An 8,570-nucleotide genomic window follows, 5' to 3' on the forward strand; every position below is an offset into this window, starting at 1 on the left:
CAGCTACGAGTGTTTACTGACTTTGTATTGACTAATTGATATGGAGAACTGTCTCCATTTCAGCTGGAACAAATAAGCAAGACTGCACGCTCCCAGGATTGTTGGTTGAGGGGGGTGCATGAGATGATAGTGGGTAGGGAAAACTCTGACAGGAAATGTTGTGTTAGTCCCCATCTGCTCAGTGGAGCCTGGTTTCTAAATGTCACAACTATTCCTGCCAATGGTCAACTTGCTCCACCAGCACTGTGTGATTACTAAGTATGCAGTGGCCACCCAGTGTTAAAAAGAACCAGCGCATATGCATCTTCTGTCACTTTAAATGAAGTTTGGGATCTGAAACATCAGGTGTCTCATGGGCAAGCCCAGCAGTGATAGACCTGAACATCACGCAACTGTAATACTCTGGAAAAACCAGTACCAATGCATTGATGTTGAAGGCCTCAATGAGACACGGTGAGCAAGAGAAGATCAAACTCAAAAGGCAAGACGACAGGAGTGTTTCCTTCTGAAATCGGGAAAAGAACACTGGCTGAAGCTGAGAAAATGTTCCTGAGATCTAGATTATTCAGACATGGAAACAATCGCAGTGCTCAATACTCTCACTGTCATAATAAAACCACAGCATTGTTACAACACTGAAGGAGGCAATTAAGCTTGCCAAGACCTTCCAAATTCTGCAAAAACAAATCAGCTAATTGTTTCTTTACCCGGCCTCCCCCCCTCGAGTTCTGCAAAGGGTCATCTTTTGAAAACTTCATTTAAACTTGCCTCCGCCACACTCTTAGTATATTCTGGATCTTAACCAATTGTTGCATTTAAAAATGTTTCTCCTCATTTTGCTTAAATTACTTGTGACAATCACCTGTAACCTGTACTCTCCAGTTCTGAACGCTCCCATCAATGCAAACTGTTTCTTTCTACCTTGGTTGTATGTCATACTGAACACCTCTATCAAATGTCTCAACTTGCTCCTCTCTAAGGAGGACAACCTCAGCTTCTGTAATCTATCCACATAACTGAAACCAATTTCATAACTCTTTCCTGCACACTTTCCAAAGCCTTCACAGCTTTCCTTTTGTGTGGTCCACAATTGGGCACAGTACTCCAGTTGAAACCAAACCACTGTTTTGTAAAGATTCAAAATTAGCAGATGGCTGTACAGAACCAAATCAGGGAATAAAACAACAGTGAAAAAGGTTGCCTCCGATTACAATGGGATGGGCCAATGGACTGAGAAGTGGCAGATGGAGTTTAATTCAGATAAATGCAAGGTGCTGCATTTTGGGAAAGCAAATCTGGCAGGACTTATATGCTTAATGGTAAGGTCCTAGGGAGTGTTGCTGAACAAAGAGCTTCATAGCTCCTTGAAAGTGGAGTCGCAGGTAGATTGGATAGTGAAGAAGGTGTTTGGTATGCTTTCCTTTATTGGTCAGAGTATTGAGTACAGGAGTTGGGAGGTCCTGTTGCGGCTGTACAGTACATTGGTTAGGCCACTGTTGGAATATTGCATGCAAGTCTGGTCTCCTTCCTATCAGAAAGATGTTGTGAAACTTGAAAGGGTTCAGAAAAGATTTACAAGGATGTTGCCAGGCTTGGAGGATTTAAGCGAAAGGGAGAGGTTGAACAGGCTGGGGCTGTTTTCCTTGGAACATCCGGAGGCTGAGGGGTGACCTCATTAGAGGTTTATAAAATCATGAGGGGCATGGATAGGATCAAAGGACAAAGCCTTTTCCCTGGGGTGGGGGAGTCCAGAACTAGAGGGCATAGGTTTAGGGTGAGAAGGGAAAGATTTAAAAGGGATCAGAGAGGTAACTTTTTCCACATACAGTGGTGCAAATGTGAAAGAGGAAGCAGTAGATGCAGGTATAACATCTGGTCAGCATGGATGCATTGGGCCAACGGATCTATTTCTGTGTTTCCATGTCATTGGAAGGAGCTCTTCAAGATTCTCTGCCACCATCACCCAACCTCAATTTAAGTGCCCTTGACCACATCCCATACTCCACACTACCGCTCAGTCTGATGTAAGGCTGAAAGTGACATTGGGCAGCTGTGGCCATTGTTAGTCACTTCAGGGCCAGGGACAGATATCACAGGCCCTCGTGCTGCTCACGGCCTGTCTCACCCTGGCCCATGTATGACTAGCCCCTCAGAACCCTGGTTATTGAGCCCTGTCCCAAACACTGTCGAAGATGCACCATTCTGGGGTGGAACTAAGTCATCCTCAGTTTTGAGAGACTGCCTGAGAGAGAGAGAGAGAAGAAAATTGCATTGACCATTCTTCTGTCCTCTGACAGAGGGGATGAATTTGAGCACTGAAATATAATTCCTAAAGCTTCCCATTTCCTTCCAGGATCCTTGCAAGTATCTTTTACTCCTTAGTTTAACTAATTTATTTAATACTCATCTATTATTTATTATAATATCTCATTTACTTTCAATTCAAGATTTACCCCTGTCCAGAGATAATCATTGAAGTAAGGTCCTGTAAAAATATCATCTATCTTTTGCAAACTGACTATACCCTCCCCTCAGGTCTCGCCTCATATTTAACAATTCCCTTTTTGTGTAGTATTTGTACAGGACATTACTAATTTTAATAATTTTTGAGATTTTCTCCTGTACCTGTCCATAATTTTATTTAACCTTTACTTTCTTGTGTTCTTTTATCGATATCATGCTATCACACCTGTACAGGGCTGGTGGGTTAGATGGCTAGAGTGCAGAGAAACACCACAACACAAAGTTCAAACCTTGCGCAAAGATTCGTTGCCAGAGAAATTGAGAAGTTGAATCGACATATCTGCAGGGCCCAAACTCTCCCTTGTTTATTTCAAACCCCTTTATTGAGCCATAACATTCTTAAACACCAGGTTTTCTCCTTTTTATTGATATGTATTTATTCCAGGGCTTAGTTAGCTCCACTGGGCAGATGGCCACCATGTAGTTAAAATTAACATCAATGACACAAAGTTCAGTCACCATTCTAGCTGCAGCAAACTTAGGCATGCCTCTCTGCCCTATTCTTTGGAAAAATATCACAGCAATTGCAGTGGTTCAACAAATCATCATTAGGGGACTGGCTTTGGGCAGAGAACTCAAGAATAAGAAGATATTAATTCTGCAATTTTCCAGTTTCCTTTCCCAAAATATCCCATTGTTGATCCAACTTCTATTCGAATGCATTATATAAATACGTAATTGAATTTAAGTCATAATGGGAAGTTGAACAGGAAGTGCATCATGAGTTTATAAAAATAAAGTAACATAAACAGTTTTATTCAGATTTTTGGGAAAGTCCATTATTAGCTCAGGCTAGCTCATCAAGTCCATTAATTCAAAAATCGAATTCAAAAAAGTTAATCATTGTAGTTGATATTTTTCAGCACCATTCCTCAGGTAATGGATGCTGCCTGAACTGCTGTGCTCTTCCAGCACCACTAATCCAGAGTCTGTGTACATGTGCACTATAAACACTAGAATCATACAGGGCTCAATTCCTGAAGAAGGGCTTATGCCCGAAACATCGAATCTCCTGTTCCTTGAATGCTGCCTGACCTGCTGCGCTTTTCCAGCAACACATTTTCAGCTCTGATCTCCAGCATCTGCAGACCTCACTTTCTCCTAAAGTCATACAGGCTCAGGCTTAGTTACACTAATATTCATACTAAACAATTGCCAGGCACTGAACGCCTCCAACAGCACAGAATCTATCTATTGACCCTTGATGTTCCATAGTATTGCTGAATCCCCCACCATCAAATACTGGGGCTACAAGAACAGGTGACAGGCTAAACATTCTGTGGTGTACCTTGCCTCCTGCCTGTAAAAGCCTGTCCACAATCTGAAAGGCATCAGTCAAGTGTGTGATGGAATACCCTCTACTTATCTAGATGAGTTCATCTCAAACCTTATTCAAAAAGGTCAACATCATCAAAATGAAAGCAGTCTGCTTGTTTGACACTTCATCCACAACTTTCACCACTGATGCATTTTAGTAGCATTGCATACCACCACAAGAAGCACTGCAGCATCTCACCAAACCCTCAAAAGCTCTACCAATCTTGACTGCTATTGTACAGAAGGACAAGGGCAGCCAATACTTGGGAACACCACTGTCTGCAAGCTTGCCTCCAACTCACATGCCATCCTGACTTGAAATTCCGTTCCGTCACTGCTGAGTCAAAACCTATTCATATCAACTGTGTGCGCGCCTGCACCTCAAGGTTCAAGAAAGCAGCTCAACTACCAACACATTTTCAAGTGCAACTAGCGAAGGACAATAATGCTAGCTCAGCCACCGCACCCTTGACCTACGAATTTTTAAAAAAAGTGGAACTCGGGTCAGAAATGGAGCAAGCAACACAAAGTCACATAACTTTCAAATCAGAGATGAACCATTCAGGACTGATATCAGGAAGAACTTTGTTTTACAATAGATACTACAAATCTAGAATACATTCTAACTCCCCTCACCTCCCTCAAAATAAAAAAGCTGTCCAGTCTTCATTAACAGATGTTAAACTGATAACCCCCTTCATCCTGGCCAGATGTAAGATATCTCATAATGATATTTTAAGAAGAACAGGAGAATTCTCCTGGGGGTCCACTGGCCAAATATATAACAAATGAAGACCACTAAAACCATATTAATTATTTATCTTGTTACTGCTTGAGGGATGTCGCTGTGCATAAACTGCCTGCTACATTTTGCTACATTTTAGTACAGACTATCATTAAGAAAAAGTAATTCAATTGATTCAAAATAGTTTAGGCCAGCAAGACATATAAATGCATGTACTCCTTTTGGAGAGAACTGTGTTATCTTGAAATCCTGACGGTGCTGGGATTGGGAATGAAAATGTGCAGTACTTTGACCTTCCCCTCAAGGAAAGGGGTGTAACCCTGTGTCCAAATTGTAATGTGGAAATGTTACACCCAGGGCATTGGTCAGGCTGAATCATTGCATGTCATGAAACTGAAATGTAAAGCAGACCAACCAGCCGCACATTCTCAGCATTTTCAATCTGATCAAACTGCCCTTTTGACGTATGATTGTGAATCACCTCTAAGGGATTGTCTACAATAGAAAGACGTGGAGGCCACTCAGTCCCTCAAACCTGTTCTGCCTTTAAATTCCACTATAACTGATCTTTATCTTAACTCCATTCATCCTCAAAAAACATACAGAAGTAAGATTTGAAGTGACTGTGCTAATTAGATAGAATTCAGGGCCATGGTGGTACAGTGGCAACATCAACAAACTGATAATCCAGAGATTTGGAGTTCAAGTCTCACAAAAAAATTAACAAAACAGTATCAATAGAAGGGCCTTTGAAGTTATCAGACTCATGTTGAAAACCAGCTGATTCACTGTTACCTTTTAGGAAGGAAATCTGATTACCCAGCCAATCCAATGACCTCTCCCCATCGCAGCCCTGCAGTGTCTGTCCCAATCTTTAGTGCATCCTTCAGCATGTAGTCCTAGACCTTGGAATGTGTGAGTCTGCGCTCGATCAAGGCCAATTCCTTGAACTGGAAGCCAGCAGGTTTTTTGGGTTGTCCAAGAGCATCTTTTGCCATGTAGGTGGTCCTCAGGCATGGTTGATGCACATCTCAGTGTATGCCCCTGGGAGCAGTCTATGGAGTGAGTGCTGTGTCATAGAGCTGTTTGGGTTGGGATAGACCATAAAACCCAGTCTTACCGTTGATACATCGCAAGAATGAATAAACTCAAATAAAGAATTTTGATGCAATGTTAGTGTCAGGATGAGTTTGCAGTTATAACACTCAGTGCTGTACAAAGAGTGAACGTGGGCATCACATCAGCTCATTTTGGCAGGAGAAATAAACCGTGAATTGTAATTGAACAATTGGAAATGTGGGTGATTTAACGGTGATGGTTAATAGGTGAAAATTGCCACAGGTGATGTGGTGGAAAAAGCCATTCAGTTGCATGTGATAGTATTTTCAGATATAAAAGGAAACACAAGTAGCGGTTGCTTTCATATCCATGATCACCTGGGATATGTGGTTTTGTCCTTATAGGGCCTGTTCAATCAAAAGCCCATTGCTTGGGAATGCATTTCACCCATAAGACAAAACGTCAAGTCCCCCATGACCCTTTACTGCATTCAATGTCATTTCATCTGCTGTGAATACAATATTTTGTCAATGTGCACAACTCAAAGCAATTAGCAACATCATTCAGAGCTGAGGGACCGTAGAAACACACATGATCCACTAAGGCATGCACACGTGTCTACAGCTACCTCATGTGAGTCATTCACTTGTTACTCATGAAATAATTAAAATTTAAATTTCTATTGTTCACAGATTTAAAATAAACTAGTTTTGCCAACCTAAATTGTTCTTATTTTTGCATCATTGTATGTTATAGAAACAGGTTGCAACTAAATTCCGTGCAGGGTGTGAATACAGATGTAGCCAGTTTAAATTCCATTTAGGGGTGGAACACACCTTACAACTTGAAAAGCTTGCAGCATTCTGGTGTACGTACACCCTCCCAACAGAATGGAATTGTCAAACATTTATGAACCAGGATTAAAAATATTTAAATGTTAGAGAGGAGGGTGGATACTTTTAATGTCATGTAACCCCACCCTCACCTCTATTTAGTGACCAGAAATCTCTTGATGTGTTATAAATATTCTCAGGTGCCTCCTTGTTGCGCTGTAGCTTATGACTCAGTAGGTGTAGCACTAATTTCATAACGATTTGAACATGTACTTTATGTTGACACGAGCAATCTGAGGGAGTGCTGTACTGTCAGATGCAGTCTTTCAGATGCAATCTTGACCAGGATTTCGTCTGATTGTTCAAATGTTGTAAAAGGTCACATGGCACAATTTGAAAAGACCACTGAGTTCTCTTACTAATCTTCATCATTCAGCCATTTAGCTCAATTGCTGCCAGATGTAACTAATAATAACTGTGATGACGGTTTTACCCTAGTCTGTTCTCTATGGAGTGCCTCAGGATATTTTGAACACATTGGGGGTTTGAATAAATGCAAGTTCTTTCATAGATAGCACTTACTTTCCCTTTGTCCTTTGTAGAACTCAAGGAAGTGTGAATTTATAATGTCAACATGCAAAACATGAGGAAACAGCCCTTGCACGAGTCATTGGGAAATTGTAGGAATCCTTTATTAAAGAAATAATAACAGGACTTTTTTTTATAGAAACCTCACTGTGTGGAAGCAGGCCATTTGACCCAAAACGTCCACACCAACCTTCTGAACAGCATCCCACACAAATCCATCCTCCTACCCTATTACTTTCTCCCTGCGTTTCCCATGGCAAATGCATCTAACCTACACAACACTAGGGGTAATTTAGCACATACAATCCACCTAATTTGTACATCTTTGAACTGTGGGAGGAAACCAGAGCACCTGGCAGAAATCCACCCAGACACAGAGAGAATTTGCAGTCTGTATTGTTCTCTGTTCTATGTTCCACACAGACAGTTGCCCAGAGTTGGAATTGAACCTGGCTCCCTGGCACGGCGAAGCAGCAGTGATAACCACTGAGCCACCATGCTGCCCCTATCTCTCAGCCAAGATCACAAAATAAATTCTAAATTTCTGTTTGTAGGACCTTTTTGTGTACAAATTGGCTGTCACATTTCTTGCATAATTATAGTGACTACTCCCTGCCTGGCACCAAAGTTCATGATAGTTGCTCAGGGCTGGCGATAAACTTGCAACAACAGGGGAATAATCTAACTTTCATTGTCCATGTAGGCTCCCGTAACATTAGTCAGGCTATGAAAGACATTTTGCATAATCATTTTGAGGAGCTCAGCACTGAATTATAAACTGAATTTCAAAGGTAATAATCTCTGGATTATTATGTAAACTACATGCAGATTGGCATAGGTAGAAAGGTTGAGAGCGATGAATGAGAGGTTCAAAGACTGGTGTGGAAGTTCTAGTTCCAATTCGTGGAGTACCGAAACCAATACTGGAAAGGTGGAATGAACCCCACTGGACATTGCTAGGGATGGTGTTCTTGTGAGTCATTTACTAAGGAAGTTGAGAAAGTTTCAAATTAAATGGAATGGTAGGGAAGGATTGAATAAATTAAAGGAAAATAATAAGGCTATTGATCAACTTAACAATGATGATAATCAAGCATATGGCAAGAAGGGAAGGTGATTCAGTTTAAATAGAAACTGAATGAAGGGCTCTATATCCGAATGTCTGCACTATTCACAATAAACAGATTGTCTGCTCAAATATAGGTTCATATGTATGTCCTGGTGGCCTTTACATGGCTACAAAAGACCACGGCTGCGACTTGAATATCCAAAGGTATGTGACATTCAAGAAGGACAGGAAGCTGGGAAAAGTTGGTGGGTAACTGTTAATTAAGCTCTCATTGCAACTTTTATACTGTAATGAGAGATAACAGTAGTTCTACAATTCAAGGTGGAACTAAGAAACTGAAAGTTTGGTAGTTGTTTATAGGAAATCAACTGTAGTGATAATGCAGATCACAATATAAATAGGGAAAATAGATATGTTAGCGGGTAATCATGGGTAA

Source organism: Hemiscyllium ocellatum, chromosome 21, assembly GCF_020745735.1.
Source record: "Hemiscyllium ocellatum isolate sHemOce1 chromosome 21, sHemOce1.pat.X.cur, whole genome shotgun sequence".
NCBI lineage: Eukaryota > Metazoa > Chordata > Chondrichthyes > Orectolobiformes > Hemiscylliidae > Hemiscyllium > Hemiscyllium ocellatum.